The following is a 23,596-nucleotide window of genomic DNA, read 5'->3' as shown; positions in this document are numbered from 1 at the left end:
TCGCCTGTTCTCCGAGGTGCTGCGGCGCTGTGGTGTCTTCCTGTAGCAGGAGAGTCAGTGTTGATCTCTCCCTACCCCACTCCGGCTGAGCCTGGTGATTCTGGGGTTCAGGCAGCAAGCTCATTTATCCCTCTTCTAGTGTTATTAGCAATATAAGATGTAGACACCAGACTCATTCCTTTTGTGTGCGTGTGTGTGTGTGTGTGTGTGTGTGTGTGTGTGTGTGTGTAGGGAGAGAGAGAGAATATATGTTTCGTGTATACTAGAAATTGAAGCCAGGCAGGTACTGCACCGTCAAGCTAAATATCTAGTCCTTATTTTCTCTTCCTATTTTTAAAAACTATTTTAAAATTTAATCTAATTGTCGGCAGTTCTGGGACCTGAACTCAGAGCTCCCTAAAGCTAGGGAGATGCTCTGCCACGGAGGCAACCCCAGTCTCGTTTCTTAATCTGTTCAGAATATGGGTGAGGAACAAAAGTGCAATTTAGTGGGAGAGTGGCTTGGGGGCTTCAGTGTTGCAACGATTAGGTTTTGTGCATGCACACAAGTGCACACAGCGCACACAGACTGCTACGGTCACACACAGCTCGGTGAGAGCCCCGGCTGCCTGTATCCTGTAACACACTTCCTCCCAGAAATCATCCTTGAGCCTGTGTGCACCTTGGTGGGGATATGTACACACTATTCAAGTAAAGGGAACAGACGTGTTCTCAACCCAAAAAAAGCTGCCACTGAGGCTGTGGTGAGGCTCCTCTTACCATATTGCAAAGCTGCCTGCTGGCGTCGCCTTTCCTTTTAGAATATCTAGAAAACCTCTCCTTGAGGTCCACTCTCTCTCCTGTTTTCACATTGCAGCATCTTTCTCTCTTAAACTGAGGATGTGTATGCCAGGAGAAAATGGGGTTGATTTCACATGGTGCCTCGGGTTTCACCGGGGTGTCAGGGTTTTCTGGGCCGTCCATGAGGGAGCTCTAAGGGCCATCTTGGGGTTGGCACCCTGCTGGGCACTGGGAGGCAACAGAACGCGGGGAGTCACATTCTGGACCTCATGAGAGAAAGGGAAGCTCAGAGGTTGAGAAAGGCTCCCTGGGCGAGGAAAAAACAAACCCAAACACCTAGCAAGTGGTCCTTTCATCCTTCTGGTGAGTTTCTCCTTTCCTAGTGTTTTCTTTTTCTTCTGTTCACACAATGACATTTCACTCGGCCGTAAAGTCAGCCGTAAAGATTGAAACTACATTATTTGCAGGAAAACGGCTGAAACTGGAGATGATGATGTTAAGCAAAATAAGGCCGACTTGGACAGATCGTGTCACGTGCTTTTTTTATGTGTAGAACCTAGACTTACGTACGCATGTGCGTGCGCAACAAGATAAAGCCGAAGTGGGGGGGGGGGCTGCTTGGATGGGAAAAGGGGCCAGCAAGAAGGTAGGGGAGCACCTATAATGAATTTCTTGTTTTGTATTTCCTTCCAGTCAAAGCTGTGTGGCTGTTGCTCAGTTTGACAGATACCACCCAGCTCTTCGGATAGTTTCCACCTCCAAGTAGCAGGTTGTCAGCTTCTCGGCCATCTTGACAAGCTCAGCAAGTGAGCCCACCCATCCTCGGGGTCCTGCTTTCATTTTCCTACCGTCTGTGGTGCTGCAGCCAAGGTGTGGAGGAACCGAGTCAAATGGAAGGAACTTTTATTTCTCTCCAACACTTTGACAAGATGAGCTTGAGAGGGAAGCCACATCAAAGAGAGTGCCTGCTGCCCACCTTCAGGTGACTTCTGTGCCAATGAGTCATTCGAAGTCAAGGCGCCCTTTCCACAGGGGCGTTTTCCACTGAGGCCATTCTGCCATACGCCGTGTGAGATGCACCGTGACATGCTCCTGTAACACCGCCTTCTGTTGACAAATCAACCCTGGGCCCAAAGAAAACTTACCAAGTCATCACCCAAAAGATCTAGACTCACTCAGTGACCAGAATACAGAATCCAGGCAAACAAAAGCCACAGCTCCAGACACCCTAAACTTAAAACCTTGCTGGTATTTAGCAAGTTGCCAGGCTTCTCCTGTGTTTTGTTTTGAGGCGTGGTCTTGCTGTGTCGCCTGGGCTGGTCTTGAACTTGAAGTGATCCTTCTGCCTTAGTCTCCCGAGTGCTGGGATTCCAGGTGTGTGCCATCTTGCCTTGTCTTAAGCTTTCGGTGCTTTCATTTTATTTATTTACGCTGGGTGGTGTGTTGGTTCAGACCCAAGTCTTCGTTCAAACCGGGCAAGCACTAGCTCTGTGCCTCAGCCCCAGGTACCAGTTGTGAAACCGTCAGTGCTATACTCTGTAAGGAAATCACAATTTTTATCCGGTAGCATAATGAAAGGACCGTCCTCATAAGGCTGTGAGGTTTAAGTGGGGTGACACGTGTAAGAAATAAGTCAGCAAAGGAAAATGAAAGATTAGACTCATTTCTACCTCCAAAAGGTGAGAGCGGACATTTCGTGGTCTGTGAGGTTGGAGCTTCCAGACCTTGTGGCTCAGTACCTGACAACCCTGGCAGAGCTGAGAAGCGTTTTGTAGTGATCGGGGAAGGCCTGGTGCCAGGCCCAGGATTTGCTTTTCTGGATAAACTTACATTTTTCTTCTCCTTTCTTTTAAAAATGAACCTTCAGAGTGGGAGATAAGTCAGATGGCCTGCTTTAGTGACCTCCAGGCCCTATGGCAGAAGTTTCTGCCGGAGCCTTGGACCTGTTTTTTGTTTTTTATTTTTGTTTTTGTTTTTTGAGACTTATTTATTTATTATGTATACAATGTTTTGGCTGCATGTACAACTGCACACCAGAAGAGGGCATCAGATCTCATTATAGATGGTTGTGAGCTACTATGTGGTTGCTGGGAATTGAACGCAGGACTTTTTGGAAGAGCAGGAAGTGCTCTCAACCTCTGAGCCATGTCTCCAGCCCAGCCTTGGACCTGTTTTATTGTGGGAGATTTCCTTCTGCTTGTGATGTGCTTAGCTGGGCCAAAGGAGACTCTACCCAGTTCATCCGTTATTCCAGATGTCTTTTAGTCTTACAGTTGACAGTGAAATAAAGGGGGCTGGAGGATGAATCAGCCTATCTAAAATGAGATGTCCACACAAGGAGAAAACGCTTGGTCCCCTAGGTGTTAAGTTTCTTACCCGGTGAGGTCTCTGTGAGGAGGAGAGGCCTTCAAAGACTGGAGGCACAGAGAAATAGTGTCTTTCCTCATCCCAGAGGCAGAACGCAGCAGGACGTAGGGGATCCTGCTTACCTGGATGACCCAGAAAGTAGCTACAGTCAGGATACCTGAGGCTAAAGCACCCACCGGAAGGAGGTAATGACTTTAGGGGAGTGTCTCAGAGTTCCTACTGCTGTGAAGAGACACCATGATCACACAACTCATATAAAGGAAAACATTTCATCGGGGCTGGCTTACAGCTCAGAGCTTTAGTCCATTATCATCATGGCCTGGTGGCATGCAGACAGACATGGTGCTGGAGAAGGAGCTGAGCGCAGGAAGAGCCAATGCGCCACTAGGCCTGGCTTGAGCCACTGAGCTCTCAAAGCCCGCCCACTAGTGATGCGCCTTCTTCAACAAAGGCACACCAACTCTAACAAGGCCACACCCCCTAATAGTGCCACTCCTAGGAACTGTGGGGGCCATTTGTTTGTTTGTTTAGAGACAGGGTTTCTCTGTGTATCCTTGGCTGTCCTGGACCCACTTTGAAGACCAGGCTGGCCTCAAACTCACAGCGATCTGCCTGCCTCAGCCTCCTGAGTGCTGGGATTAAAGGCATGCGCCACCACGCCAGCTATAGGGGCCATTTTTATTTAAACCACTATAGGAAAGGAAGGCCTTGGTTTTTGCCTTCTGGGTGAAGTCAGTCAAGAAACACACACAGGTCAAGAAGTTTATGTAGCAAGGCAAAGCAAAGCAAAATAAGTAAGTTGTCCCAAAAGAGACTGAAATGGGCAGTCCCCAAGCAGTATAGACACACAGTGGGTTCAGTGTTGTGGACTTTAGAGATATTTCTATGAATATTTATGAGATGGGTTACATATTGATGAATACGGTGGTTCTTTTTCCCTTCCAAATCACAGTGGAACATATTTCATTTTTAAGGCAATTCTCATGATCCTCCAGAAAAGCCCACAAAGGGATGTAGGCATCAAAATCCAAACAATCAATCTGCAGCTGAGAGGCCATCTGTCCACAAAGGGGCATTCTGACTGTCTGCAGATACGGCTACTGAGACATAGCTACTGCTCATTGGTTGTCTTGAGTCTTCTTCTGGAGATTCTCTAAAGTCCCATGACTGATCTCATGACTGTTAAAGGATATTTTATTATTTTAAGAACTGAAGCTTCAAGCCAGGTGGTAGTGGTGGTGGCAGTGGCAGCTGCACACACCTTTAATCCCAGCTGGGAAAGGGGCAGGAGGAGGGACATCTCTGAGTTCAAAGCCAGAAAAAAGAAGACAAACAAACAAACAAACATGAGGCTTAATCATGAAGTCTGGGGTGAGGGTGTGACAATAGCTTGCCAGGTGGCACAAACTGGAACAGGATTTGGGCGGTGTGCAGGGCTTCTTTCTCCCACCTCCACTGCTCATGCCTGTAAATAGTGAATTCTTGAGGGCGAGGCACCAAAGCCGGGTTGTTGGAGGACAACAAAAACAGAGAGAAAGCAGTAAGCGAGTAGGACACTGGAAGAGGCCTGCCATAGTCCTCACTCTCTCTCTGGTCTTCTTTGTGGGCACCTGGTTTAGGCTGTTGAGGAAGCCTGATCCCATAGGAATCAGCTCTGGCTGGAGAGGTGGCTCAGAGGTTAGGGGCACTGTCTCTTCTTCCGAAGGTCCTGAATTCAATTCCCAGCAACCACATGGTGGCTCACAACCATCTATAATGAGATCTGGTGCCCTCTTTTGGCATGGCAGGCATATACGCAACACTATACATAATAAATAAATAAATCTTTAAAAAAAAAGAGTCACCCTCTTATCCACCTTGAGAGGACAGGCCCCTGAGTCCCACTGGGGTTGCAGAAAGCCTGAAGGAGTGCAGCAGCTGCTCTTAGCACCTCAGGGTGCAGGAGGGTGCTGTCAGCGCCTCTTGGAGAGAAAAAGAGCAGCCTCTCTTTCCCAGGTTGATTTAGGCTCATTTCCACACAATTGGTCTCTTTAAAACAAGCCCGGGAGTGGGTTGCCATGGTTACGCTGGTTTTAACAGTGAGAGTAAGTGGCTTCCCTTAGACCAGGAAGCTTTTAGCTACTGATTTCAAATTTAAATTTCTCCTCCATGGAGAGGGGAAAGAAAGATGGCTGGGTGAGTCGTTGGAGGAGGGTGAATTTAATTTCAATGGTATCCACAGAAGAAGACAGAAGAGGGAGGTGTGGTGAAACCGACCTTTACCTACAGTCCCAGCACTCAGGGGATGGAGGCAGGGTGTTCATAAATTTGAGGCCAACTGAATCTATATCAAAAAGAAAGGGTGAGCTGGGTGTGGTGGCACATGCCTGTAATCCCAGCATTTGGGGAGGCAGAGGCAGGTGGATTGTTGTGAGTTTGAGGCCTGGTCTACAAAAGAGAGTCCAGGCCAGCCAACGCTACACACAGAGAAACCCTGTCTCGAAAAAACAAAAACAAAGCAAAAAAACCCAAAAAAACCAAAAAAAACCCCAAACAAAGGTGTGGTGGGGGAGGGTGAGCTTAGAGCCATGCAGCTTAGTATAAATCTTGGCTTTATCATATACAACTTGTATGACCTCAAATAGATTTATTTGTTTCCTCAAAGAGATGAAGACCCTGACAGCGAGGTCCCGACGATGTCTGTGAGGGTCACTGATCTGGAAAGGCTGCCACCGAGAACTCCAGGTAACCTCAGCTTACCAGATTGTTTCTATCCTTGCTGCTAGCTAAGAGGCCTAGAGCTGAGAAGGGTGTCTCTGCTGTAATGGTGGAGGGGCGCTGTGCATAGATTCAAGCAGACTCCGTGGTTTCCAATTAGTTTCCTGCCTGATTTGGCCCAGGTGGCTACTTCAGTTGTCCTGGCCTCTCTGACCCACACTGAAGTGGATGGCCCCTCTGTTCTGCATCCCGTGCAAAGGCCAGATCCTCACCAAGGTTCCCCTGGGCTGCTGTCATTTGGGTGGGCTATCATTGTTGTGGGGTCTTGGTCACTGAGGTCCTGCCTCTGTAGGAGCTGTTCTGCCTCATGGCTTCTCCTGCACATGTTCCCCTAGCGTGTACTGTGGAGTCCCTCCGTGCAAACACCCACAAGGCTTTCACCTGTGCAGGCTTTACATAAGTTAGAAGGTGGGGGTTTACCATGCAGGAAAAGCAAGATTAAAAATCAAGTAGGACGTAACTTTATTTTCCAAGGCACCCCTAGAAGTCCTGCCGTCGTGTCATTGAGGAGTTAGCTCAGGTGCTGAAATGACAGTACCCTCAGCCCCAGGCGCGCGCGCACGCGCGCGCGCACACACACACACACACACACACACACACACATACACACACACACACACACACTCCTGACAGACACCGTGGTGCCATCTCCCTTTCAGGCCTGGATATGTGGCAGCTCTTTCCCACAGTCACTCAAACATGGTCCATGCTTTGTCATCTGGTGGCCGTGGTTATGTCGTGGGCAAACCACAAAACTCAGGGAGCCCAGCAGAGGAGCGGGCAGGGAAGGGCCAGCGCTCCTTCTCTGGAGGCAGGTGGCTTTCACTGTCATTCTGTCCACTCAGGCACAGTGGCTGGACTGGAGCCTAGGATGTGGAGTCTGACAGGACAGCCACGTGGCCAGGCTGGATGCGATTACTGTGCAAGAAGCAGGCGTGAGGCTTGCGGAGTGGAGATCTCTGCTGTAGCCGTTCCGCGGCCAGCTTTCTATTGACCTGCACTCTCTTTCCAGTTTCCTTTTTATCTCAGCTCCACACCACGCCCCACCTTGCCCTCATCTCTGCCCTGACTCCTACTCCCAACCTCATCATTATTTCCAAGCAGAACAGTTCAGACATTTTTCTTAATCCCCATTTTCCCATATCCAGGGGTCTCACTTTCCATCTCAAATGACCCATAAAGCTATGGTCCAAACAGAGAAATGCCATCCTTAAATTGGAAGTCTGGTGTCAGCTGTTGAGTTTATTTATTTATTTATTTATTTATTTATTTATTTATTTACTTACTTTTGGCTTTTCTAGACAGGGTTTCTCTGTGTAGCCTTGGCTGTCCTGGACTCACTATGTAAACCAGGCTGGCCTGGAACTCATGGCAATCCACCTGCCAAGTGCTGGGATTAAAGGCTTGTGCCTTTTTTGTTGTTGTTGTTGGTTTTTGGTTTTTTGTTTTGACTTATGATATGATAAAAATAAAGTACAGTGTCATTTTAAGACACTTTCTTCCAAAACACTGAGTGGAGATTTTTTTTAAAAATTCATTGATCTGTAACATAAACACCTCAACTCACAAGCAAGTTAGCAAACACTCAAGCGGCACAGGCTGCTCGCGGCTGAAAATGAACCAATTTCACACTACAGTGGAGTGTAAAATCTGGATTTCGAAGAAAAAAAACATTTCTCAAGGGGCAGCTGTTCCTCTCAGGACTTGGACAGTAGAAAGACCTCTGTGGGAGAGCCCTCTGTGCTCACCAGGGGCCACCTGCTCTCAGCTCAGAACCGCACAAGCATTTTAGAGCCTCTGCCAAGGTAAAACAGCTGCCTGTCTGATTATGCGTTATTGGGCCAAGCAAGTTATGTGGACCAAACCACAAATCAGCAGAGCAGGAATCAATACTCCCTTCTTGGGGTGGGGGTCGGGGTGCCACGCAAGTCATAGGCAGGATGTACATGTCCAGTCTTATCATGAGGAGAGAGTAAAGGCTGCAGCACAGCGATCCATTTATCAGAGGCCAACAACAGAGACTGAACGGGGGATGTGCAGATCTCTGAATGCCAGGCTATGTAACTGGGACTTTGTTGGAAAGCCACGGGGAACTGTTGGAGTAGAAACTGTCAGAGCTAAGCATCAGGGACTCCAATTGCTACGTCACCACCTGCTCCACTCCCTGAATTCTCCCACAGGGGAGGAAGTGTAGTGAAGAGGTGTGAGGTAAGCCACTAGCGCCCACCCCGTCCCTTGCTCTTTCCCTTTGGGCAAATGGAGCAAGCCACCACGTTAGTAGTGTTCTCGAGAGCAGCAGAGCCAAAGGCATAGATCTATGTCTGTATATACATCCTTTATGTAGCTACCTACTTACTTACTTACCTCTCTGTCTAGAGGTATTTATTTTGTGAAATTGGTCACATGACTGGGGAAGTCAATATTTTCAGGTAGACTGGCTGGCTGGAGATTCCAGGAAGGCCTGTTATTGAGGTGTGAGGCAGAGACATCTGTAGGCAGAATCCCCTCTCCCTCAGGGGAGTTGGTCTTTTTTTCTTCAGCAGATTAAGTGTGGTCCAAGCCATCCATACTGCCCAGGGTCACTGCTGTACTCAGAGCCCACGGGTGTAAAAGCTAGTTGCAGCTATTTATTATTATTGTTGTTGTTGTTATTATTAAAATGCCTTCCACAACTGGGCTAGAGAGTTGTGAGTTTGAGGCAGGGGGATTGTTCCTACACACACTTGTCATCTTGGAACCTCACTTTCTGCCTCTGGGGAGGCCTCCCTTCTTGACTTGGGATTTACTCAAATGTATATTCCCCAAATCTATGGTATCAACTCTCTAATCCCCAGTGGGATGGTAGTAGGAGGCAGGCTTTTGAGGGGCAATTAGGTCATGAGGGTGGAGCCCCATGCTGGGATCGGTGTCTTTAAAAGAGAAAGAAACATTAGAGTTCTCTCCCCACCATCTCCCCTTCCACACAGATCATGGGAATGCAAGATGGCGGGCGCTGAAGCTCCTGGCTGCTTTGTGACTTTAGCGTAGACCTCCAGCTCCTGGAGCTGTGAAGAAGGCAAGCCTGTTGTTACCTGGTTCATGGCAGTGGGTTATCAGAGTGGGAGAGAAGTCATTTTCCAAGGACTTCCATTTCCTGCAAGCCCACATTCCGTGCTCTTTCTAGGACACTGCAGTAAATGGAAGCCAAGTGTTTGGATATGAACTTTTCCACCTGTCACAGGGATGATGTTTCATTCCCTCCAAAGCTGGGGTAGTTGGGGCTAAAGGCTCTCAGTGCTCTGTGTCTGTTTCTCTCTGTGAGTGGTGTGTGTGTGTGTGTGTGTGTGTGTGTGTGTGTGTGTGTACATGTGTGAGTGCGTGGAACCAGTCTTTGGAAAAAGAATGCATTTTCCCATGTCTCATGGCCCCCAGGCACCTGGCACTTCACATAGCCATGACATAAGCTGAACATCAATTCAGTTTCCATCCAACTTCCTTAGACCTAAAACTTCTATCATATTTAAAACATTTAAGAAGTTATTCTTGGGGTTGGAGAGATGGCTCAGCGGTTAAGAGCACTATCTGCTCTTCCAGAGGTCCTGAGTTCAATTCCCAGCAACCCCATGGTGGCTCACAACCATCTATGGTGAGATCTGGTGCCCTCTTCTGGTGTGCAGGCTGAACACTGTGCATACAATAAATAAGTAAATAAATTTAAAAAAAAAAAAAGGAAGTTATTCCTAATCTTGTTTTGCAGTAACCCCTTAATCTGCTAAACAGTTACAGAGCCTATGTTGTTTAACTCATGAAAGAAGTACAGGCTCGTTATAGGGTTATTTGGAAACATCTAATATATGTAAGAAAAAAATTAAAATGCCCTAACCTCACAACCCAGAGCTACCACAGTAACTCTTTGGCAACATTTCTTCCACTCTTTTTTCGGCTCTCTTCTGCGTGTGTGTGAACCGCTGTGCTCACGAGCGTTCACTGAGTATAATTTGTCCAGTTGCTTAAGCATTCTCATCTCACTTGACTCCCACAGGCCTTTGAGGGAAGTACTACCATCATCTCCACCATGGAAATGAGACGGTCGAGACACACTTAAAAAAAAAAAAAGCAGTTTATTCAACGCAATTAGCAGGATAGCAGAGCCCTATGCACATGCGTGCTCATGCGTTTGTATGTATAGTGATGTTTATACCATGCATCTGTGCAGCTGCTGCTGTGGGCTGCAGCTTTTCATCTACAAACGCCAGGGTGAGGTCAGCTCTTACAGGAAACACTTGACAGGGCAGACGGTTTGTGGACCGAAGTCGGTGCTTTGTTAGTTTATAGCCTGTGTGCTGGAGCAGTCAGGCATCAAGGCTCTGTCTCTCTCTTAGCTCAGTTCGGATTCCCAGAGACCTTAGAGGTCTAATATTTCTGGTTCTATTTAGGGTTTTGTTGTTGTTGTTGTTGTTGTTGTTGTTTGTTCTGTTTTGTTTTGTTTTTATTTTCAAGACAGCGTCTCTCTGTGTAGCCTTGGCTGTCCTGGACTCACTCTGTAGTCCAGGCTGGCCTCCAACTCATAGAGATCCTCCTGACTTGCCTCCTGAGTGCTGAGATTAAAGGTGTGCACCACCACACCCAGCTACTTAGGGTTATTTTAAAATAAATTAATAAAAAATGATAGTTGTGAATCCTGAAAACACTCAATAAGCTTTTGACAAAAATTATACCTCCTGAAAAGTGCTGAGCTACTAGTTCTTAACAATCAAAAGTCAGCCAGACATGGTAACACACGCCTTTAACCCCAGCTCTCAATAGGCACAGGCAAACCGACCTCTCTGAGGTTAAAGCCAGCCTGGTCTACACAGTGAGTGGTTGCAGGACAGCCAGGGCTACACAGTAAAGCCCTGTCTCAACAAACAAACAAATAAGGGAAGGAAATCATTAGTACTGTAAAGCTACCAATGACCCATAAGCAGAGTGGTTGTGAAATGTACCCTCGTGTTCTATTGTTTAGCTTGCTTAATGTCATAGTGATGTAAAGTTATATACTGGAGGCAAAAACGAACAAAACCAAACAACCCAAACATTTTTTTGTTGACTGAGCTGAGGGATCACTAATCTCTGTGTCCCTCACGATGTTATTCAGCTAATGGCTGAAGCTGGTGTCATTCTCAAAGGCTGTGTGGTCATTAGGATTTTGGGCTTCTTCCACCGTTGTCAGTGAGACCTGAAAAACAAGCAACCTGCTTCTAATGTGACTTCGAGAGTCATGTGGTTTGATAAGCCCATCTCACAATGGAGGGTAGGGAAGTTTGACTCTTTTTTTAGGATGGCGATATATATATTCCTTTTGATCATATTCCTCATTATCTTTTTCTTCCTATGAAATTCCTCTTCACAGTAGTCCCCCTCTTACTTCTTTGTGTCTTTTGTAGCTTTTGGCAGCCACTGCATTTAACTAGAGTTGTTAGTGTTAGTGTGTGTGTAGGGGGTGCTATTTACCTGAGCAAGGCCAACTTGCTGTTGGCTACACCGTCTTTTCTCCCAGCAGCCCATTAACTGCTATAGCTCTTTAGAGATAGGTGGGCTTTGCGAGGCTCCCCCGTCGGTGATGGGGTATCAGCGAGTGTGGTGTTGTGCAGGTAGCTACCGTACATGAGATCAACAGCCGCACCGTGTCTGAGGTAGTGTTGCCCAGCGTTCCTACCCATCCCTCGGCTCTTACATTTTTTTTTTCCTGTCCTCTCTTCCATAATGTTCCCTGAGCTTTGTGGAGAAAGGTGCCCCATTTAGAGTTTGGCGCTCAACAGTCATTTTTGTGTCAGTGCTTTGACCAGTTATGAGAGTCTCTTTGTTGGGCCGGGTGTGGCGGGGCACACTTTTAATCCCAGCACTCGGAAGGCAGAGGCAGATGGATCCTGGTGAGTTCGAGGCCAGCCTGGTCTACAAAGCGAGCCTAGTACAGCCAAGGCTACACAGCGAAACCCTGTCTCAAAAAACCAACCAACCAACGAACCAACCAACAAACCAACCAACCAACCCAAAAAACCAATGAGTCTCTTTGTTAACCATCGTCCACTGCGGGATCAGGTAAGGCGCCTGACGCAGCTACATTGTGGCAGCCCTCGGAAATAAGAGAGTGGACGGCGGGGGCCCAGCTCTAAAAACCCCGAGCCCCATCCCTGCTGATCCACTTCCGCCAGAAAGGCTCTACATCCTAATGGTTCTAGAACCCGCTAAAACAGCGCCGCCAGCTGGAGACCGTGTTCAAACACAGGAGCCGGGGTGAGGGTGGGGTGGGGGAGTGGGTGGATAGTCCACTTTCAAGCCACTCCACCTTAAGGGAAGTTTGGAAAACTTAACTGCTGCTCACCAAAGACTAGCCGTTCCTCCATTTACTCCTCACCGAGGCCCCGCGCTCTGAAGTGGATCAAGGCGCTCACAGACAGCTCTGCGAGGCCATGTCTTGCATATTGTCATCGTCTTCCGCACCCCAGGACGGTTCCCAGAGTGCTTTGGGGCGCCTGCCATGGCTGCGCGTGCAGCTCTGGAGGAGAGTAACTGCGAAGGAAAACTCTTTGTTTTTGTCTTGCACGCCTCCTGTTCCCAAGGCAGTCACAGAGAGACCCTGTCTCGAAAACCGAAAGAAAGAAAGAAAGAAAGAAACAAAGAAACAAAGAAACAAAGAAAGAAAACAGGGGCTGGAGAGATGGCTCAGCTGTTTGCTCTTCCAAAGGACTGGAGTTCAGACCCCAGCACCCACATTGGATAGTTTACAACCACTTGTACACACACACACACACACAAATAATAATAATAATAATAATAATAATAATAATTATTATTATTATTATTATTATTATTATTATTATTATTATTATTAGCAGTGATCAGGTGACCTGTCTAAAGCCGTACATCCACCCACAGCCAGAGGCTGGATTTGAACTCAAGGCTGCAAAGTGGTCGATGAGCTTGAACATGGGGTTTGGATCACTGGGCCTTAGATATTTTCTTTCGGTGATTTTTGACTGTTATCTTTTTTCCAGTTGCATACATGCTAAGGCGAGTGCTCTGCCAGCCAACTGTATCATCTGCCCTTTAAATATTTTTGTTTGGGAGGCAGGGCCTCTCAAATAAAGTTGTCCAAGCTGGGACAGACCTTGCATTCCTCCTGCCTTAGCCTCCCAAATAGTAGGGTTACAGCAGGGTGCCAGCCATTAAGGTGTGTGGTGTTCAATAAATGCTGGCAATTTCTCCTCTGCTTAAATGTGATGGGGCTGGGGGTTTGCTGAAAAGAGTAACGTGTCAGGAGCTCAGGAGCCCAAGCAGATGTGGGGTGAGAAATCTGCTCGCTCTCTGCATTCGGCCACCTGGAGCTGCCAGCCACAAAGGGGGGACGGGCCGGATGCACTGCAGGTAGATGGAGGTCCTGACACACTTGGCTCCTGTCCTTTCTCTCCTTCTGGGTCTGACCTCGTTTGGCAGGCTTTCACCAAATGATGCATCGGGGAAGCCGAGTGAGGAACTCTGAGGCAGAAGGAGGGTTGGAGACGCCGCTTTCTTTCCTCTTGCTGGGCTCACAGAGGGTCTGGTGAAGCAGCCCACTGGGTAGCACATTGGCAGCACAAACCCGATTACCAGAGCCCATGCAGAGGTGGAAAGAGATTCTCTATAAAGTTGTTCTCTGGCCTACATACACATGTGCCTTCCTTGTCATCTCACGCATATGTGAACACACACACACACACACACACACACACACACACACACACACACAAACACCGGTCAATTCAGAGAGGGGCCACACTTTGACTGATCTTGTCTTTTGGGCCATTTAATCCCTGGACAGTGGAGGTATGTGTGACTGACTGACTTTCTGCAACGCCTTCCTCTTGCTTCTAAAACCATGTGATCAGTCAGCTGCAGCATGATTTTAGGATGCAGCCCAAGGCAGGGTCTGGCAGAAGGGTTGACCTATGCTGGCCCATGCAGGTCACTCAGCCCAGATCAGCACTAGCCTCCAAAACAAAAGAGCCTGGCGGGTTTTGAGGAAGGCCCCGCCGCTGCGCTGCTGTGTGTGGTTAAGCGCCCCTCTCAGAAGGGCTGGTTTGTGAATGTGCCGAACCCTGCTCACCTAACCACAGAGCTGTGTTTTGTTTCTTCACCGGATACACCTGCCCGAAGGCAGGGTTCACTGGGGCTGCAGGATCTGCTTGGTTTTTACTTGTAAAAAGATCGTACCCTCTAGATAAACCAGCCTGTGCTGTGGTGCACAGAGGCCTGCAAGGCTGAAAAGGGATGAAGCTGATATATATATATATTTTTTCTCTTGGGAGTACAGGATGACCAAACACATCTTCCCCCATTTGAAAGGACATTCTTTGCTCTTGTGTAAGTCCCTGGTTCCTAGCAGGGACTGTCCACGGGGATCTAGGAGACATGTTGACACGGTGCTGAGCATCCCTGAGGAAGTTAGGTCCTCTTCTGTGCTTTCCTATCTTGCTAGTCAAGTAGATGGTCTTCGATGCTAGTACATCTTTAATAGTGACTGTACGCCAATGTCCCTTTCATTAAAAATTTTTAAACATGTATTAATTTTATGGGTATGTGTGTCTAAGTGCCATGTGCATCTAAGTACCGTGGGGTGTGTAGGCATCAAATCTTCTGGGACCAGATTTATGGAAGGTTATGAGCTGCCACATGTGTGCTAGGAATTGAACCCAGGTCCTCTGGAAGATCAGCCAGAGCTCATAGCTCATAGCTGCAGACCAATCTATCCAGCCCCTAATTTCCTTTTCTTTTTAGAAAAACACAACACAAAACAAGGGGCTGAGGCTGAATCTCAGTGACAGGGTGGTGCTCAGGTTCTGCGAGGCCCCTGTTGTCACAGCATGGGGACAGACAAATGTTTACACAGCTCTGTCTACATGTATCAAGGTGAGGATAAACCTTCAGCTTCAGAGTTGGATTCTTTTGTCAGGTATAATCATCTATTTAAATGCCGTGATCCAGGCTTGGGCATGATGGTACATTCCTATAGTCCCATCACTCAGGAGGCAGGAGCAGGAAGATCAGGAATTCAAGGATAGCCTTGGCTACATAGTGATTTTGAGGCCAGCCTAGGCTACAAAAGAGCACATCTCCAAACAAAATGGCAAAAGTTACAATAGTTTGTGACTCAGGTTTGATATGATTGTTTTACTACAAGTAATTTTTAGGTTGCATTTAATTCATGGATGTCATGTTTCCTTTTAAAATGTTCAAAGAACGTAAAAAAATCAGTTTATTTGTCTGCTTCTCTTTCTCTTTCCGGTCCAATATTACTAGATAAGCTGAAGTCCTGCGAGTGTTTCCCAGCTTTGCTGTGACGTCACAGGATGACAAAAAGGCCAGAAAGTTGGCCAAGATGGACAAAGGCTCAGTAAACAAGACCGGAGCAGGGCCCAAAGGAAGTGGCCCAAAGGCAAAGTTCGAGACAAGCCCCACAGCCTTGTCCTATTTGAGAAACTCCGTAAGGCGTTCGGTAAGCATCTTACTAGGTCGTGGTCTTCGGGAGGCCGGAGATCAGTTCCCTGGCCAAGGCAGCCATTCTGTGACTCAGTAAAGATCTGTCAAACCAGTTTCAAAGTGTTGAGTTCAGTGATTGACTCCAGAAAGACCAGAAGTGAAGCCGTCCCAGTTGCTGGAGAAGATGTATGGGCAGGTCCAACTAACTGTTCAAGGTAGAGAATTTAATATTAAAAGAAAAAGAAAACCCATTTAATTTAAGTTGGGTATGGTGACTTCTGGTAGTGATCCCAGTACTAGAATAGCTGAGGCAGTAGGATCACCGTGAGTTCAAAGCCAGCCTGGGCTACAAAGTGAACCTTGTCCCAAGAAATCAAAGACATGATAACAACAACAAACCCAGCTCCCCCCTCGCCCCCCCCCCCACCAAAATCAGCCGAAAAGAAGTACGTGATTGTCCCAGTGCTGTTCACAAATAAAGTCAGGAAGACAGTACGTGGTAACATTTGAATATAGGAGGACAGGGAAGTGAGAGCACAAATATTTAATGATGTGCATTGGAGATGAACAATTCTGGGTTTGAATCATTACCCACCACCCCCTGGAGGATGACTTTGGATAAAGCTTGTTCCACACACACAGAATCTGGAGAACTGTGGTTTGCTTATACCTACCTTCAAGGCTGTAAGTCCTTGGACATAGTACGTGATCAGCAAAGGGAGCCATTTGTTACTCTCATGGGGGCCGATTTACACTTGGGCATGCAATAGGTATTTGGTTCTTACTCATCCCTGCTATTGTTTTGTTGTTGTTGTTGGTTTTGGGTTTTTGTTTTCTTATCATGTCACCAGAGGGCTGCTGAGAAGCAGATGCCAAGATGGTCTCAGATGTGAGAGAAGAGAAGAAAGGAGAGAGGAGGAAGAGGCAGGAGGACGTGGCTTAAAAAGTTCTGACGTCCGTGACTGTGGCAGATCAGGAAGGCTACTGTGGGAAGTCTCAGGCTGACAGGAAATGTTTGGCCTGGGCTGGGAGGAGAATGTGTTCTCCGTTCAGTCTCTTGTTGGTCAGGAAATGTGGACGTGGCAGTGGATCTAGAAGGGCAGCACCAGGTGCCAGCTACACCGCCAACAGCAGGAGGCAGAGGGACACCTTTTCACGGCTGGCACAGTGCCCTCTGTCTGCCTCCTCCTGTGTTGTTGGTGACCTGCACGGTCACTTTGACCCAGACTGAGACCCGCAATGCTTCACACCTGAAGGGGGAAGTCTCATACGGGAAGGATGGACTCACACCTCACTCAGGCTTTTCTTTTCTTCCGGATGCACAGCCAGGCAAGCGACCCTCTGTGGAAGGGTGGTGTTGCTCACAGCTCTTCACTAACCGTGCTTGCCGTGTGGCTCTAATTTTGTAGTTCAGAAACTTTGCATTTTAGGCAGAGATTTCAGCACAATTGGCACTTCCATGCAAATCAGATCTCATACGGAGACCCAAATGGGAACTATTAGGCTGTATCCAGCCCACAGATGTTAGCTTTCATGGTGCGCTTTAAAAAAAAAAAGTTTTTAAACCAATGTTTTAAAATTAGGAGATCTCATTTGTTAAAGGGCTGATTTTCTGACTTATTTTTGAACACCAGCAGATGTGGACACCAAGCCTCAACTTTTGCATCCTAGTATTTATTATCTAGGCTGAAAGAGGTGCCACTTAAAATGGGGGTTCTTAGGGACCAGCAAGGTGGCTCAGTGGGTAAAGAAACCAAGCACAAGGTCCTAAGTTTGAGTCCTGTGCTCCACATGGGGGAAAGAAGGAGCCAACACTCGCTCACAATTGTCTCCTGAACTACACTCATGCCATGGTGTCCCCGCCCCCCACACATAGGCAATAAGTGGATAGATAGTAAGTAAGTAAGTCCATGTATTTTTAAAAACCAGTGCTCTACCATTCTTTATTGTTCACTGCGATATAGGACATGCTTATATCCCCCTACTTTGCAGGATTCACTGACTTATATTTTTAAAAAAAATATAACCCCAATTGCATCTATTTTTTAGCATTTATTTTTATTCATGTGCTCCCCTCTCTCATGTGTGTGTATGTGTGTGTGTGTGTGTGTATGAGAGAGAGAGAGAGAGAGAGAGAGAGAGAGAGAGAGAGAGAGAGAGAGAGAGAGAGAGAGAGAGAGAACCAGAAGAGGACATCAGATCCCCTGGAGCTAAGATACAGGCGGCTGCGAGCCACCTTAAGCAGGTGTTGGAAAGCAAGCTTGAGTCCTCTAGAGGAGCAGCCAATGGCCTTAAACACTGGCCCATCTCCTCAGTCCTTTCACTCGTATCTTCACTAATGACATATGGCTGTTTGTCGTGGAGCCACGGTCTGTGGGTTCGACCAAGGGGCTTTGGAATTGCTTTACAGAGGAAGAGATACTTCAAGATCCTTCAGATTGTCCCTGCTTGTGGTAAATGAGAGCTCTGTGGGCAGCATCACATCCAACCGTGCTGGGAGCTGAGATGAGCTCAGTCTTCAGCATGGTGAATGCAAAATTGGAGCACTCTGTCTCCGAGGCTCTGCTTGTTGCCAGGCCGTGACGGCCGGCTGTAAGCTGGTTTGTGCAAATGGCTCCTCAGAGGTGACTGTTTTTCACAGCCACATGTTTGAGGTTTGCAGGCCACTGGACCACAGTCTCACTTATATTTTTTTCGCCCCACTTTGTCTTTAAAGGCCACACTTGAGCAGGCAGCCCTCCCACTTCTCAGAAGTGGAAGTGGAGTTCTTAGTTGGTACTTTTCTGATTCCCAAGGGCCTCAAACACGGACCCCTGAGGACCTTGCTGTGTTAACCAAGGACAAAGAGCCAGTCACAAACAGATCTGTGCGGAAAGATGCTACTGTGTCCCCAGAGGCCAGTGACGTGTTAGTGGCTCCTTAGACTAATGAGCAGAAGTAGCCAGTGCAATCCAAGCCCCCATGCTAATGTCAGACTATGAAGTATAGTCTAAGGGCCTTCCACGCCGGAGAGGAAAACAGACATAGCTAAGGAGCACTGAGTGTGTCACATAGACTTTGTACGTTGTCCTATTTAGTCATGTCAAAACCCCTATGAGGCAGGACTTGGCGAGTGTCTTTTAAATTACATGCATTTCTTTATTCATTTAGTAACTCTCTCTCTCTTTCTCACAAGGGTCGAAGTAACTTGCTGAAGACAGTTTGTAACAGAACAGAAGACAAAAGAAAGAAAGGAAGGAAGAAAGAAAGAAAGAAAAAGTGAGAGAGGGATTTTGAGAAGCTCAGACACCTACACGGCCGTCCTAAGTCCCAGGGCGCACAGAGGGCAATCCAAGTGCTCCAGGCGCTGCCGAGAATGCAGGGACAGTGTGTGTGGCAGGTGGCACACACGCATGGGGCGGGGGGCCCTCACTGACCGCAAGAGAAGACAAAACAGTAAACGGGCCACACTCTCACTGAGGGGCTTTTCTGAGCGACTATACATGTGATGCATCGACTTCCCTTTTTCATCAGGACTGCTAATATTACCTCATACCTCTTTATTTTTTAATTGGGGGACAGAACAGCTCCTCAGTATGCCAGCGCAAGCCCATTCCAAACCGATGACCAGCTTTTCCAGTGAGGTAACGGCCAGCTCTGTTGGTCCCAGGTGACTGTTAACACAGCACTCTTTCTCCCTGTCTCTGCCGCAGCCGGGCATCTCACAGCTCTAGACTTCCCCCATCACTACTCTAAAGAGCTCGACAGATACGATTCTCAGAAACAGAAGCAGTTGTGTGAGACGTGGCTGTTGGTGATGCAGGCTGGCTTGGGGTGTGCAGGATGGCCCAGGTGTCTGCATTGGGGTCGTTACAGAGCACTGCCCTGTCCTGCCCCCGCCCCCAAAATTAAGCTCTTTTCTGCAGAAGGAGTCTGGGAAGATTGGATGGAACTCTCTGAACAGGAGTGGGGAAGGTATCATATGGGAACTAATGAGCAAGTGCCCCAGAGGCTCATGGGAGCGTGACGGAGGCCATCCTTCCAGATGGCCCTGGAGATGAGGTGTGCGTTGCAGGAAATGGTAGTGGATATGAAGAGGGGAGGGGTATCTGGTTTTCTTTTGTCTGTTTTTAAATTTTTAGTTTACGTGAGTGAGTGTTTTGCCTGGTGTGTATAGCTATGCACATGTGTGTGCTCGGTGCCCGTGGATGCCAGAAATGGATATTAAATTTCCTGGAACTGGAATTACCTGTGATGATGAGCCTCCTCCATGTGGGTGCTGGGAGCTGAACCCCGGGAAAGCAGCCAGTCTTTCCCAGCCGCAGCACCGAGCCATCTCTCCAGCCCAATACCTGCTAGTCAGAAGGTTTTTCCTCCGCCTGCCTCCATTGCACACGAGTTTCCAGAAACGGGTCCGTGGCTCAAGATGTTTCCTTTCGCTCCCCGCTCCCCACCTCTTGTTCCTTAGCCACCATGTTGTGGCATCCTAGGGGAGGCAGTGCCGTGGCAGAGCGTTGCTGATGATAACGCGGCTATGTGCTAGATTGGGGCTTAGAAAAAACGATGAGGTGTACTATCACGTGGAAGCCAGAAAATGAATTTCAAGACACAGGCACATCTCCGGGTGCCCGAATGGGTGGGTGAAAGCGGAGGTGTAGCCCCTGGTGCTGTGGCCAGCAGCTCCCCAGGGCTGTCCCCACGATGCTTGGGAGGAAGGGAAACTAATTTAGCCAAGAGCTTCTTTGTCCCCTGCTTGCTCTTCCTGATTCTGCATATTGGGCACAGAGGAGGCAGCGTCTGAGGTAGGAGTCTGGGTCAAGGATGGTTCAATTCAGCAACTTCTTTTCCTTTGGGGTCAGTCTTTGACCTTATCTTTTTTCTTTTCTTTTCCTTCTTCAGGTGAAGTGTGCAAGTAGAAAAGGCCGTACTTACCAGCTATTGCAACTTACCTGAAGTTGCCGGGCCTCTTTGTTTGTTTGGGTTTTTTTTTTTTTTGTTTTTTTTTGTTTTTTTGTTTTTTTTTTTGGTTTTTCAAGATAGGCTTTCTCTGTGTAGCCTTGGCTATGCTGGACTTGCTTTGTAGACCAGGCTGGTCTCGAACTCACAGTGATCTGCCTGCCTCTGCCTCCTGAGGGCTGGGATTAAAGGCATGCGCCACCACGCCTGGTCTTGCCTGGATTCTTAACATGAAAGTTTCTTTTGCTTTCAAAGTACTTTAGAAAGTAATGGGGCTGGGGACAATGGCTCAGCAGTTGAAGAGCACAGGCTGCTCTTGGCAGAAGACGTGGGTTGGGTTCTATTCCCAGTACCCATCTCAGGTGGTTCAGAAACACCTGAAAAGCAACTCAAGTTCCAGGTGGTCCGATGGCCCTGCCTCTGTGACATCTGCACGCATATGCACATGCGCCCGTTCCCCCATAATAATAATAATAATAATAATATTTAAAAAGCCATTTTACACTAGTTTATAGATTCTTACTAACTGCTATGACAAGCTCCCGAGAAAAGAGTTGCTGTCCTCCCGCGGGAGGGGAAAGTGAGAGTGGAGAAATAGCTCACCCGAGGCCGTGCAGCCAGCAGGTGGCAGAGTTCAGGGTTTCTCTTCCTGCCCCACCTGTTGCCGTTACTCTCAGGGATGAGAAGTCACTTTGGCACACAACACATGATCCGATTTAATCCGGCTGTTTCCGACAGGTGCACTGTGACCCTCCGAGGGAATGTTCAGGGCAGGCAGTGGCCTTTGGTTAAACACTCCCACCCCCAACTCCTTGACTTTCGTTTCTGTCATGGACTTTGCAGCCTTGACTCATAAGAAATGCATCCTGGAATGTTCTGGTTCGGTGAAAAGGACCTTCCTCGGAGACAGAAGAGGAAGACGAAAAGGAAAAGCAGAGAGAGCTCGGCTGAAGACAAGGGATATTCTAGCAGGAGCGGAAGTCGGACCCAACTCCCTCTGTCCCTGGCAAGCAGGCGGCTCCTCTGCCTCCTGTCTTGAGGCACAGGGATCTGCAAGTCAGACAGTTGAAATATCAAGTTGTTTGGAACGTCAGCTTTTGTGAAAATCCTCCTGAAGTCTATCTAACTCATTTGCGTATCAGTTTCCTGTCTAGAAAATGGGGATTTTAATGTCTTCTTCTGAATTGGGATAAGAGGGATTTAATAAAGTAATTAACTCATTGTAGCAACTTAACTTTCAATATGATAGTTTGCTTACATATAAATTCTCATATATAATGATATATAAATAACACATAAAGATTATTATCAATTTTCAACCATCAATAAATATCAATTCGCTATATATCAATTATACGTAAATGATAAAATATTGGTCATCATTTCAAAGATCTTAATGATTAGCACAAGGAAGAGGAATTTAAGAAAACATTGAATATGACGTAGCTGTGGCAAGAAGTGTCCATGGCCAGCTTATAAAAACAGCAGACCACCTCCTCTGCTCAAGGAAGTGACTCCATTTTGACAAAGTCTTAGAAAAATGACTTTGGACACAGAAACCCAGGAGACCAGACTCTACACCGGAGCCCTGAAGTCATGTGCCTATGAAAAATTCTGGACTCTCATCTCCTGCTGCCCTCTGCTGGTCATGGCTGGTTCCTGCATCCCGAGAACAGGTTAGAACCTGTGTACCACTCTTCCTGGCCCTCTCTCTCCTCGCCTTCCCACCCACAGTGGTCCCACTGAGATTTGCCCTACAGCCTTCCTAGTGTCGCTTTCATCTGAGGCATATCTGAAGCCCCCCATGACTCCCTAAGTTCTTATAAGTCATCAGGGGATTCTGGAGTGCTCAGGAGTGAAGGACCGATGAGTGAGTTTTCCTGACTGGAGAGCACTTGCTTAAAAAGAAGCTGGTTTAACAAAGGAACGAAGCCTGGCTTGAGAGGGCATGCCTGCAATCCCAGCACTTGGGAGACTGAGGCAGAAGGATTGCTCTAAGTTCAAGGCCACTAGGCTACATAATGAGTTCTAGGTCAGCCTGGACTAACGTGAGACCATGAGACCACGCCAATAAACAAAACCCACATGAACTCCAGTCAGTAAGACGTGAGTTGGCATTAAAATGTTTTCTTCACACACACACACACACACACACACACACACACACACACCCCGTGCCTCGCACACTGAGGTGTGGTCTCCAGTGCAGCAGTGCCCAAAGATGAATCTAATTCGATCAGGGTGGCTCGGACCTCATCAGTGGGCTAACGTAGTGATGGATTTGCGGCTGAATGGGCTTTAGAAATGGTATGAGGCAGTGCCTAGCTAGGGGGTGACCATTGGGAGGCACACTTAAAGGGTATGTGTGACCCTGGCTCCTTGGTCATGTTTGCACTCACTCTCTGCTTCTTGGCCACCACAAAGTGAGCTGATTTCATCTGCCATGTTCTTCTACCATGATAAATTGCTGTATCATAGTTCCCAAAGCATCAGGGCAAGGACTACTGACAGAATAAATCTATGAAACCATGAGTCCAAAGAAATCTTTCCTCGTTTAAGTTGGTTTTCTCAAGTGTTTTGTTACAGCTACAGAAAGCTGACTAGCATACATAGTGATGTTGCTATCATCAGCTAAGCAGGTCATCTTAGATGGATGTACTGCAGTCCCTTATCTAAAGTGTTGGGTTTTTTTTTCTGTGACTTGAGTTGCCTGCAGTCAACTGTGGTGCAAAAATATTAAGTGGTTTTGTGCAGGACATAGAGAAGCCAAGTTGGAATGGGCCTGACATTTTCCTTCCTGATGTCTAGTTTCCATGGTGCTAGAAGGTGCTGTGCAGGCTGCTGGAGGAGACGTCATCAGCTGCATCAGTAGATGCTGCATCTACTGACCTGCCATGGAAGATGGGCTCTCGGGTACAATGGTGGCATGCAGGGTAAAAGGGGTAACCAACCACCTTCTGATTTGATTCAAGTCCTGCTATACAGGAGAGAAGTCATGCATGGGATAGTAAATCTGGCCCAAAGCCTATGACTATGGAGATTGCCGATTGTAAGTGGGCGGGAGTGGGGGGGCACTTGGCACTCACTGTTGTGTTGCTAAACGGGCATGTTGTCAAACTGCCTTCTAAACAGCTATGTTTATCTCCATAGTTTAGTGCTGCTCCCAGTCCTGGCTAGAGGACGTTGTTCAGCCGTGGCCAACATTTAGTGCAGAGGCTCAGGACTGGTGAGAGTGCTCAGCCTTAAGTGGGACATCTATATCAACCACTGTAAGGCTCAG

At 47.6% G+C, this 23,596-nt stretch overlaps 1 long non-coding RNA gene across 2 annotated transcripts in view; it reads left to right on the top strand.

Annotated features, from left to right (window-relative positions):
- LOC311606335 overlaps positions 1–21,630 on the top strand; it is a 28,583-nt gene extending 6,953 nt beyond the window's left edge. Inside the window, exons 3-7 of one of the 2 annotated variants that reach the window (XR_014782297.1) lie at positions 1,474–2,154; positions 5,792–5,871; positions 15,202–15,397; positions 18,557–19,030; positions 21,160–21,630. This is a non-coding gene — a long non-coding RNA (uncharacterized lncRNA). Of the gene's footprint in view, positions 1–1,473; positions 2,155–5,791; positions 5,872–15,201; positions 15,398–18,556; positions 20,347–21,159 lie in introns of those variants that run through there. The other variant, XR_014782298.1, reaches the window with a different exon arrangement.
- The last annotated feature ends 1,966 nt before the right edge of the window (positions 21,631–23,596 follow it).

The sequence above is a fragment of the Acomys minous genome, assembly GCF_964271855.1.
Source record: "Acomys minous genome assembly, chromosome: 10".
NCBI lineage: Eukaryota > Metazoa > Chordata > Mammalia > Rodentia > Muridae > Acomys > Acomys minous.
The sequence above is the reverse complement of the archived record's forward strand: the minus strand, read 5'-3'. Positions and strand labels throughout refer to the sequence as shown.